Genomic DNA, 9,462 nt, shown 5'->3' with positions numbered 1-9,462 from the left:
TGTACAACGCCACGACGCTCACATCGGCTTCACCCTTAGCCATCAATCTTGTTACCTTGATCTTAATAAGCACAAGGCATCTTGAAGTCCAAATACTTCTCTGAGGAAGCAAATTCTTTGATAACTTCCAAAGTTAATATAGTTATTAGAATTGTGTGAGTCACTGGTCAAACCGACGAATCTATTCGGCAAATAATATATTGAAAAAAGCATGCAATGATATTGACCCAAAATATAAAAACATGTCTAAAATAATCAAAAGAATTTAGAAGCAAGCACCGTGTAGCAACCTTTTCGAATCTCATGAGATTTGAAATTTCTGTTCTTTATTTATAATATCCAAATTACATTTCTTTATCTATATCACATTAATGAAAATTTTAAAATAGTATCATCCATTACCTTATGTAAAATCTATTTAACTTAGAAGCATGGAGATAGTAAAGTAATATGTCTAAATAAAAATTTAATATAAGATTAAGTATACATTCAAATTTTTAATATTTCGAATTGTTTCATTATCCGCTCCGTTCTCTCCTTCAGTAATACAGTGATCTAGATAAGAAATCCAATCTCAATTTACTAATATTATAGTGTCGACTGTAACTAGGACCTTCATTACTAAGAAATATAAATTTAGATTTTGGTTCTTCAGCTTTGAAAGTATGAACGAAATCTATAGAGCGAGCATATCATAATGGACTCACGGGAGTGATTTAGGATACTTTTTCCCTCCAACCGATAAAAATATATGTGGCAAAATTTTCCCGAAAATTTGCTTATCAATGTTTAACAGCACCACTTTAACTATAAACCTTAACATTGGTTTCCTCAATATATATATATATATATATATATATATATATATATATATATATATATATATAGTTTACGAATCGGGTTTTTATACACATATTGTTATATATAATGGTAAATACTGGTTAGTTAAGTCTTCATTTGAGTATTAATTAAACTTTTAAATAACATTAGCAACCTTTAGAAATTAGTTGTTTGAAGGTACGATGGTAAGATTATTATGGCCATTTTAGGTACTTTATCTATTTATATATTTTTTAAAAGATTCAAACTAGAAATAATTAACCTCATCTTCTTAATGGATATTAAAAGGATGGGCAAAGGAAAAGCATCTTAATCTTTGGATAGGAACATATTAGTCAATTTTTGAGTAAATCTCTAATTTTTTCAAAACCCTAAGATATGTATAGAGAGCCCTATTTTTTCAAAATGATAAAAATATCTTCACTTAATATAATATTTTTTAATAAAAAGATAATATCTTAGTTCATTTGAATCAATTAAAAGAACTAGATAAAATATGAGAGAAGATATGTAATTTCTCTGATTGACTAAGAGGAAATGAGAGAAGATTTATAATCTCTCAATTATGTTACATATCCATAAATCTGTATATCCATATATTTAATTATTATATATTATATTATGTTAAATCCTTAGAAGGTCATATCTATTTATAGGTAAAAGCATAGGGTTAGAATAAGTAATTATGAGAGTTCCTCCCATCAAGGTCATCTCCTAAAAAATTTTACTATAATTAGACTTCCTTTTATTGATCAATAATCATCATCAAAATATAATCATATCTATAATATATCTTACTTAATTAGATAGACCATACAATCTAATATGAATGAGTAGATTGTTACGATCGAAATTGGCACTAAGAGCGGGAGTGAATTAGTGCTTACAAAAAATTATGTCGCTTCCAAAATTTCGTTTGATGAAAATCGATATTGGAAAGATGAGTTTAATTCGAAAGCTCATTCATAAGCATAGTAAAAGTAGTAAGCAAATAAATTAGTTTGCAATATGAGAATGAAAAACAAAATAAAAATGTAAACCGAGTACGCCAGATTTATAATGGTTTGGTCGTCGTGACCTATGTCCACTCTCGATTCCTCTTCACTCAAGGCCACCGGCTTTCACTATCGATCTTCTTTCCAATGAGCAAAGATCAACTATCCTTACAACTCTTTCTCCTTTTCACAGGTTCAGGAGAGAACCTTTACACTAGTCTTTTATAAGTGTTCCCTCACACACTTCCCTCAAGACTATCACTAAGTTTTTGGAGGAGGGACTATATACTTAAAAGAGCTTACAACCTTGGAATTACAGAGTTTTTGCTCTATTTTCGTGTGTATTCCAAGTAAAAATTTGTGGGGTATTTATAAACCCTAACTGGCTTAAAAAATTAGAGTCAAAATTCAAATTCTTGGGTTTTCAGGGTACTAGCGGTACCACCGCTAGTGCTGGGCGGTACCACCACCTAACACAGTTTGGGAGACTATGTCTGGGTAGTACCACCGCCTAGTCTGGCGATGCCACCACTTAGGCTAACTATGGGTTCCTGAATGAGCCTTTTACTAAGCCCAAACTAGCCCCAATTCAGGCCATGTTGGCTCCTAATTGAGTTGGCATTGTTTTATCCCAAAACCAACTCAATTAGTCCTAAACTAACTCGATCTAGATACATGATTACAAGCATGAATTCTATATTATCTAGCATGTCGTTGGTTCATCTGATGCTTCGTCTAATCATTCGACGCATCGTCCTCTCATTCAGCGTATTACCCAATCGACATATTGACTCCCGCAACTTCTGATCACCTTGACGTAATGTTCGATCCTTCAGCCCAATGCTCAAATTCACGACATGAAGCCTTCTTCCAACACATCGATAGATCCTCTGGCCCAACGTCCAATCTTCTAATATGTTCACTCCATCCCAACATCTAATTCCTCCTACTTTAATCGACTTGCCTTTTCTGATCGAAGTTAGTCATACATCACTCAAAATGCATATTAGATCGTAAACTCATCAATTGATTTTATCATTAAAATCCAAGATTCAACAATCTCTCTCTTTTTTATGATGTCAACTAATTGATAACGGAGTTTAAACTAAACTCCCCTTATCAATATGTTATAATTTCAATCATGAATTATATGCAATACATCATATTATTACTTACATAATAAGTTTAAGTATTGCATCCAAACCATCATACATAATAAAATTTCATTTTATCATACATGATCATCATCATACCTTCTCCCCTTTTGTCATCAACAAAAAGGAGATAAGTGCAACTAGTAAATTTTTAATTATACAAGCTTGTAAGATAGTAAGTTTTGCATTATTTTAAAATAAGTAAGTTAGTAAGTTTTTTGATATGTGCAAGTTAGAACATGCATCGTGAGTATTGCCTCTCTTAAGATGTGCAAGTTTTGCTTCTCTTGAGATGTGCAAGATAGCACTTCTTGCTTCTCTTTTGAGATATACAAGTTTGCAAGTTTTGCCTCTCTTTGTGATATATAAGTTTGTAATCTTTGCTTCCCGTTTTAGACAAGCAAGCTAGCAAGTTTTACTCCACTTTGTCATTGTCAAATAGAAAGAAAGAATACAATAATATAATTTTTTTTCTTTTTTAATCAATTATTTAATAATATCATGAGATATACAAATCATAAATATAAGACAATTGTACATAATAAAATTTAAGTTATAAACATCAAGAAGTCAAGTAACATATCATGGTTTATTTGTATAAATCATTTCCTTAGTAAATACCAAGAAGAATCATAGGAGAACAAATAATGTAAAATCTTGATTCATAAAGAAGTCAAGTGACATATCATGGTTTATTTGCATAAATCTTTTCCTTAGTAGATACCAAGAAGAATCATAGGAGAACAAATAATGTAAAATCTTGATTTGATCTCAATTCATAATTCCAAGAATTCAAAATCACGATTTAGATAAAACTTCTCTTTAATAAATAGTAAAAAGAAACATAGGAGATCAAATTATAAAATATCTTGATTCATGCATATAAAATCTTTAATCATTAAGATCATTGGATAAAACTCATTCAAATTCAAATTCTTAAATCATCAAAATTATTTTCAAGAGGTTCAAAATGACATAAATAGATTTATCAATCTCTTATTGAAATATTGATAGAAATAGAGAAATTTTCAAAAACAATATATTCCTTTTTATGTATTTCAATTTATGTGATTTATTTCATACATGCATGCCTAAGTTTTTTTTTAATGTCAAAACCATGCATCATTGATTAAAATCGAAAAATAGTAAATTTCATCATAAAAATCATCAAAATTAATAAACCATAAATCATAAAAATCATCATTACTTCAAATTATCATATATAATTAAATTATTAAATCATCAAGCATGATTTTATTAAACATAAAATATTTTTAATAATCATTTTGTTTCGACTAGTGAGCTTTGTGAAGTATGTTAAATCTCCGATTATAAGCCTTGAGCATCAATTATCAAAATTTTATTTTTGCTCCTAGCTTTCGATTGTGGATATTTCTATAAGAAAGATGGGTTTGTTCTAGGTACCCATTTAGCTTTGGTCCCTCGTGTTTTGATCTATCATTCTTAGCTTTTAGCATTAAGTCATTCATGATTCCTTTAAGAACCCAAATTAATTTATATGAGTCGTACTTTTTAAATAAATATTTATATGTAAAATTACCTTGTCTACCACAAAAATTATATTTGTAATGTGGGTCCTTTAATAAAAGTAGTTAGCTTTTATTGAGTGTTACTCACAAAGCCAATTCCTTTCTTACTATAAGTATAACTCTTATTAACAAGAATCATATTTTAAGATTTACTATCAATTTTAAATTTTTTTAAAGTTTGTTATAATAGCAAATTTTCCTTCTTGTATGAATCTAACTCTTCACATTTTTTAAATTTATTAGAAAGAGAAGCATAGTCTTTTTTTAACAATTTATAGTTTTTATTAACTAATTTAAATTCATCAAATAAATTATGAAAAGCATCAAGAAATTTATTATAAGGTAAAGGAGTTTCTATCGAGTCTTTTACCTCGTCATCGAAAGCTATTAAGGCATAGTTCATCATCTTGCCTCTGATAGTTTGCTCCTCATCTTCGGATGTACTTGATTTGTCTCATATCGCCTTGAATGCTTTCTTTTTATTTGGCAGCTTCTTGTGTTGTGTCATTTTTAAGTTTGTTTTTAGAATTTGATTATTTTTTAAAGAATTTTTTAAGATTTATTGTTAAGAGTTCAAAGTTATCATTACTTGAGCTTTCACTCGAGTGGTCTCTATTATTCGAAGTGTCAAATCCTTCATGTTGTTTAGAAGGTAGTTCTCATATTCATCATATTCAATACAAGTTGTTTTATAGGTCATCAAAGACCCAATATGTTCTTCAAGTGAAAACTTGTTTAAGTTCTTTGTCTCTTGTATTACAATTACTTTTAAATCCTAATTTTTAGAAAGAGATCGTAATACTTTATTAATAAGTTCAAGATTCAAAAAATATTTGCTAAGAGTTTTTAAATCATTGACGTCATTCGTAAAATGGGTGTACATATCAATAATGATTTTGCTTGGCTTCATTCAAAATAATTCAAAATCATACATCAAAAGATTAATTTTAGAATCTTTAACTCTACTCGTACCTACATGTGGGATTTCGAGTGTGTGCCAAATGTCATGTGCAATTTCATAAATAGAAATATGATTAAATTTATTTTTATCTAAAGCACAAAATAAAACGTTCATCGCTTTAGTATTCAAAGAAAAAGTTTTCTTCTCTAAATCATTTCATTTGTTCATTGAATTAGAAAACTTTTGAAAATCACTTTCAATAATATTCCATAAATTCAAATCCATATAAAGCAAAAAAACTCTAATTCAAGTTTTTCAATATGTGTAGTCTGTCTCATTGAACGTAGGAGGACGAATGATAGAAAAACCCTCTTGAAAGCAAAAAAAAATCATCTCTCTTAGGTGTTAAACTAAATAGAGAAAAATGTGGCTCTGATACCAACTGTTATGACCAAAATCGACACTAAGAGGAGGACTAGGAGGGGGGGGGGGGTGGTGGGGGTGAATTAGTGCTTATGAATAATTACGTCAATTCCAAAATATCATTCGATGAAAATTGATATTAGAAAGATGAGTTTAACTTGAAAGCTCATTTATAAGCATAGTGAAGTAGTAAGCAAGCAAATCAGTTTGTAATATAAGAATGAAAAGCAGAACAAAAATACAAACTGAGTACACCGGATTTATAGTGGTTCTGTCGTCATGACCTACGTCCACTCTCGATTCCTCTTCACTCGAGGCCACCAGCTTCTATTACCAATCTTCTTTTCAATGGGTGAAGATCAACTACCCTTACAACTCTTTATCCTTTTCACAAGTTTAGGAGAAAACATTTACACCATTCTTTTGCAAGTGTTTCCTCACATACCTTCCTTAGGACTATCACTAAGCTCTCGAAGGAAGGACTCTATACTTAAAAGAGCTTGCAACATTAGAATCACATAATTTTTGCTATATTTTCATGTGTATTCCAAGTAGAAATTTGTGGGGTATTTATAGACCCTAAATAACTTCAAAAATTGGAGCCAAAATTTAAATCCCTAGGTTTTTTTGGATACTAATAGTACCATCGTCAGTACTGGACGATATCACCGCATGACACACTGACACTGGATGGTACCACCACCTGACACAATATGGGAGATTGTGTCTAGATGATACCACTGCCTAGTCTGGTGGTGCCACCGCTTGGGCCAGCTATGAGTTGTTGAATGAGCCTTTCACTTAGCCCAAACCAATCCCAATTTGGGCCCAATTGGCCCCTAATTTGGTTGGCATTATTTCATCCCAAAACCAACTCAATTAGTCTTAAACTAATTCAATCTAGACATACGATTACAAGTATGAATCTTATGTTATCCGGTATATCATTGGTTTATCCGATGCTTCGTTCGATCCTTTGACGTATTATCCTCTTTTTCGGTGTATTTCCCAATTGGTATATTAACTCTCATAACTTTCGATCACCTTGGTACAATATTCGATCCTTTGGCTCGATGCTTGAATTCATAGCATGAAGCTTTTTGCCGACACGTCGACTGATCCTCCGGTTCAACGTCCAATCTTTTGACATATTCACTCCGGCTCAATGTATGATTTATCTTACTTTAATTGACTTATCTTTGATAGAATTTAATCATATATTACTCAAAACATAGAGTAAATAATAAATTCATCAATTAATTTCATCATTAAAATATAAGATTCAACGTAATTTCACCGTATAGTTTGAGGAAGGTGATGTTAAGGTGTAGATAAGAGCTGTGAGCTCTGCAACCCGACCACCAACTTGAGCAACTACTTTGACCATCGCCTCATAGGCACCGTGAGGTGGCTCTCCACCATCATCACCTTGATGTTTGCTATGGCTGCTTCATCTTCAATCTCCTTAGTATTTCGAAAGATACTATCATGATCAATTATGCCACTATCATTTTTGACGGATGGATACGAACATAGTAGTACCTATTGGCAACACCCTTATTAGAGTGTGGTGGACATGGGAGGTGGAGGCATTGCAGCCAGAGCTAGCAAGGCGAGGTATGTCAGGGTTGACATATACAAGAGCGTGTCTAAAGCCCTCATTTACAAGCTTAGATGTCACAATGGTTGCAGCGACAGTGACGCCGACGAGGCAATCATCACCATAGAAGCAATCATACATTACTATTGAAATTATTTTTATACCCATTAGTTTCATACCAATCTTGTCAGTGTCTTTCGTTAACACAGTCAATATTAGAAAAAATTGAATGAATTATTTTATTTTTATAATTATAAAAATTTTAATATATAATTTTAAAGTATAAAGTCAATGATGTTAAGAGAATCCAAGTAGGAGATTAATATATAATTAGCTCAAGGTGCGTTAATTTAATGAATGTGGACATAGACAAGACCTGAACAAATTTATGCACGATTTAATTAAGGTGAAAGCACGGATCGCTATGTACTTTTATACTTCAATGAGAACAAGCAATTTAAGTTTGAAGATGCATCAGATCTGACGATGCATATTTGTTTTTATGGATTTGGTCAGCTATCACTTTTGTTATCATCTGACTATGTGTTCATTATTTGGCACATGAAGCCAAGGTGATGAAGAACATTTTCTTTTTCGTTTTTGTTTGTTTGGCTGTGATAGTAGACAAGACCTGAACAGATTTACAGGAGCGCATGATTTAATTAAGGTGACAGCACGGATCGCGTGGCACTTTTATAATTCAACGAGGACAAGTAATGTAAGTTTGAAGATAGATCAGATCTGACGATGCACTTTTGTTTTTTTTGTTTTTGGTCAGCTATCACTTTTGTTATCATCTGAAAATGTATTCATTATTTGGCACATGAAGCCAAGGCGATGAAGAACCTTCTCTCTTTTGTTTTTGTTTGTTTGGCTGTGATATTTTACAAAGTTTAAGTTTATATTTTCATTTATCATAGTAATCATATCACTTAAAAGAAATATAGAGCGATCCAGTTGAGGAGAATAGCATGTGAGAGGGATAATTACATATTATCTTATAGTTAATTACTGTTAGTATTTTGTCCCTATATTTTTAAAAATTATATTGAGATTCTTATAATTACGAAAGTGAAATATTTAGATTCATTTCTCCTCACGCAATCAACTCTATTGATGAAAATATCACATATGAGTTAAATTACGTTAAAACAAGGCTAAAAAACTAATTTACAATAATATTTTCACCGATATTAATTTTCTCTTTTGTAACTTATGTAAAAGTAGCTATAAAATTAGCAGTCAAGAAATCAACAGTTTTGTAACAATCAACGAATGAGAAGGATCATAAAGAGAGAGATCCTTTCTACTAAATGCTTCACTTCCGACAAAATCTTTGAAAACGGAGAGAAAGGTGGAGCAATTGAATAATACTATATTACTTTGTTTGGCAACAAAACCCTTCTGTAAGAATAGTACTACAAAATTATTTTTTTAGTACTATTCTTAATATTTTATTTCTCCATCAAAAGAGTTAGTAACGTGAGGAGAAATATAGTTAAATGTTTTACTTTAATAAGTATAAGGATCTTAATATAATTTTTAAAAATTAACATACTAAAAATAACTAATTACAGGAGATTAATTTATAATTAACCTCATACAAGAACTTGTGATGCTATTGGCATATACTTGACGGTCACTACAACAAAACTCATCATATACAACATAAGGTATTCTCGCTTTATATAACTGTTATTATACATGACTAATTGCAGCGGTTTTAGTAAGTGTTATGTTAACTTAGACTTTTAACAACATTTGTAAATTAGTAGAAAAATTACTTATCAAATTATCGGGATGATTTTTTTGTCTTAATACATTGTGCATTACATTTTTTGTCTTAAGTGTCTTAATACACATATGTTGCATTGAAAACACGCTTTTCTATGATATAAAAATAATCTACATGCTTTAATGGTACAAAATTGTTTGTATATTTAAATTACTAAAATTCTTAGGATCACATCCTGTCACCATTGACCAGATAATTTAAGTC

Source organism: Musa acuminata, chromosome BXJ2-6 (assembly GCF_036884655.1).
Source record: "Musa acuminata AAA Group cultivar baxijiao chromosome BXJ2-6, Cavendish_Baxijiao_AAA, whole genome shotgun sequence".
NCBI lineage: Eukaryota > Viridiplantae > Streptophyta > Magnoliopsida > Zingiberales > Musaceae > Musa > Musa acuminata.
The sequence above is the reverse complement of the archived record's forward strand: the minus strand, read 5'-3'. Positions refer to the sequence as shown.